Raw genomic sequence first — 3,554 nt, forward strand, 5'->3', positions numbered from 1 at the left:
TATTCTTCTTAAAGCAAATAAAAATATTCTGAATTTAGCCTAATTAATTTCAGAAGTAGAGAAAAGGGATTGGTCATAAGGAGGAATAGAAATTACTTAACAAGTTATCTCATGTTAAAATCAATACGAGAAAAACTTTAATCTCCATTTAGCCAACTCCCTGAGTTAACTCAGGTTTTCAACTTCCTTTGTGGAACACACTAATTAGTTTCTAGGATGGGCTAACTTCCTTAAGTAGTAGACACTTTTTTTGTTTGTTTTAATAGCATTGTTTTATCTTACATTTTTCTAATTGCTAATAAGGTTGATCTTTTTCCCATGATGTAGTTTAGATTTTTTTCATAAATCTGTTTTATTTTATTTTACTAAGAACACTTAACATGAGATCTACTCTTTTAACAAATTGTTAAGTGTACAATGTTATTGACAGTCGCAATGTTGTACAGCAGATTATCTATAGTTTATTCATCTTGCTTAGCTGGAATTTTATACTCTTTTATTATCAACTCCCCATTTCTCCCTTCCCTGGTCCCTGGCAACCACCATTCATTTTTTTGACTCTATGAGTTTGACTCTAGATTTCTTATATTAGTGTAATCATGTAGTCCCTGCCTTTCTGTGACTGGTTTATTTTACCTAGCATAATGTTCTTAAGGTGTATCCTTGGTGTAGTATGCATCAATAGTTTATTCCTTTTTGAGGCTGAATGGTATTTTATTGTATAGCATACTTTCTTTATCCATCCATCCAGTAATGGACATTTCTATTGTCTCCACCTTGGCTGTTGTGAAGAGTGTTGCAATGTTCCCTGACCATCTCACCAACTATATATAGTTATCAAAGGTCAACTGTATGTGTTACATAGCATGGTTATATCATTTATGCTTATTATTTCATCATGCTTTAGTTAAACATTGCATAATCTGATGAAACATGAGTATTAAAAAGAGATTTTTTTCCCCAATAAAAACCTAGGGAAATACTTTGGAAGTGGATAAAAGCAAGTTGATTAAAACATATAAAATATTTTGAAAAAGTATAAAATTCTAAAAGGCTTCTGCACTTAGTGTTTACATATAGCTTTGACTTTTTTCCTCCATTAAGACAAAAACTAGACATCAAAGACAGTGTATGAGATTTATACAAGCAAAAAATTAATAAAGAATCACAAGCAGTGGGTTCTTATTCAGACGAAAACTCTTGGTTTTCCAACAAAACACTAGCAATTTAGGGGAGCTTGGGTGGCTCAGTCAGTTAAGTGTACAAGTGTTGATTTTGGCTCAGGTCATGATCTTATGACCTCACATTATCTCCACTGACAGCTCAGAGCCTGCTTAGGATTCTTTCTCTCTGCCCCTCCCCTGTTTGCACGCTCTTTCTCTCTCTCTCAAAATAAATAAACATTTTAAAAATGTGTTGAAAAGAGCAATTTGCATATTCAAGTCAAATATGCTATTAAGTATGGATACACCATTTTCACAATTCTGTTTTAATTATTTTATTTGCTCATCCAGTTACCAATCCTCGCATTGAAGAAAAGAAGACTTCTACTGTACTTTGTGATTTCTTTGAGAATAACAAAACAAAAAAAACAAACAAAAAAAAAAAAACCTAAAGAGAGTCTGTCCTTTACCAGACTGAGGCTGACTGGACTCTGTGGGTGTTTCCACATCTGAATATCATTAGGAAGACAAACTGCCCATTTGAGGAGATATGCTTGCTATTTGCTGCTATATTTTCTGGAAATTCTCAAGTTTTTACTCTATAAAATGAAGAAAATGATTTACAATAACATGGATGAGAAACAGGTTTCATCTTGAAAGCTAGCTCTGATTAATTGCTAGTGACTACTTGAGGATCTGTGCTGAGATGAATGGGTAGCTCCTTTCCCCTTTGAGGAAATAGCACTGATCCAATAGCGACGGCACCCCTAGGCACAAGATGGAGTAGAACAATAAATTATGATAGTATTGTTTTCCTGAGCTGTAGTCACATTTCTTTCAGTGATTTGAATCTTATATATGAATAACTCTCTACCTTCTTCTTTTCTTCTTTTCCTTCTGTCGGTACACTTTCACGGGTGACATTCCTCATCATTGTTTAGTTACTACGTAGATGGGAAAGATGGTGGGCTATGCACAGTTCACTGCTTTGGTTGACATAGGAAACATGTCTGTGTCACTTCACCACAATGGGAACTGCCTCATGAGAATGAAAACCACGGGATTCGCTTGCTGTCCACTTCTCCAAAAACTGAATAACTACCAATAGCTCTTACTAAAGAGAATCAGTCACTTAAATGTATCCCTCAGATATCATCCTCACAATTAAGAGTGCTACAGAATATGAAGGCAAGTAGACAATTCCAGTGATTGCTGTTTGATTTAATGAATTTGGTTGCTAACGTGACTCTGTTGTTTTCATCAACAAATGCTTCACATAGTTTCGAGTTTAAGAGGCCAGCCTTCCCAGAGGAAAAGATAATAATTTTTAAGATGCACTATTCACAAGGTTTATTGTATTAAGAAATTGAATAAGAAATATTACTTTGCAGGAATCTTTAACAAATGTAGGAAATGAGATTCTGTGTTTATAATGTAAGTGTGGCTGGAATTCTTTCTTGGAAGATAAAATCAATAGACGTATTCTCAGAAGTAAAATATAATCATTGGCTAGTATCTTCTAAATGTTCCCTGAATTCTAAATGCTCCTTGTCACATGTGCTTGCAAAAGTTATAGTGTGCCATGTGGATGCTAGATATTAGAAGGTGGATGATGGGAATGTGTAGACGCACACGTTAAGGATAGGTTTATTTCCGTGTAAGGCTTAGAATGTAATAGCTGTCAGAAGTCAGAAGAAATGATACCTTAATCATGTAGCTCTTAGTCACAGAATGCCCACAATATACTAGCAACTTTACTAGTTCTGTCCTTGGGCAGTTTACAAACATTCAAAGGACACAGATTCATAAGTAGATAGTTAAGGAGGATATGTTAAACCATATTAGGGTAATGCCCAGGCTGCTACTGAGCATATCATAAATCCCTGTCACTTCAAATTACAACATAAACACAGTTAGCTCTATTGTACAGTAAGAAAAATTGAAATTAAGAGCTTACGTTAAGTGTTAACTTACAGTCTTGACACAGTAAAGTCCCATCTTTTAGAATCCGTGGTAGGTGATTTCAGCCCCTTACCTGGGATAAATCCTGTTATAAATTGTTGAAGACTGAGAGATTCTCTTTTCTATTTTTAACTACTTAATGACATCATTTATTGTCTACTGGGAATCAATTTAGGAAATCATGTTAGTCCACTAAGCCCTTCAGATAAGGTGATTCCACGAAGCATTCCAAGATTATCACAAGGAATTGCTTTCGTATGCCATAAAAGAGAAAGAAATGAGCAGAATATGGCCTGCTGAGGAGTTTACAGTTTTACAGCTCCTCCCACGGCAGCGCATAAGTCACTCAGTTACAGTTAACTTTGGATTATCACTCACAGATTGAAAGCCCAACAGCCATCACACACGCTGGCCTGTGGCGCCACTTGT

Source organism: Panthera tigris, chromosome F2, assembly GCF_018350195.1.
Source record: "Panthera tigris isolate Pti1 chromosome F2, P.tigris_Pti1_mat1.1, whole genome shotgun sequence".
NCBI classification, from domain to species: domain Eukaryota; kingdom Metazoa; phylum Chordata; class Mammalia; order Carnivora; family Felidae; genus Panthera; species Panthera tigris.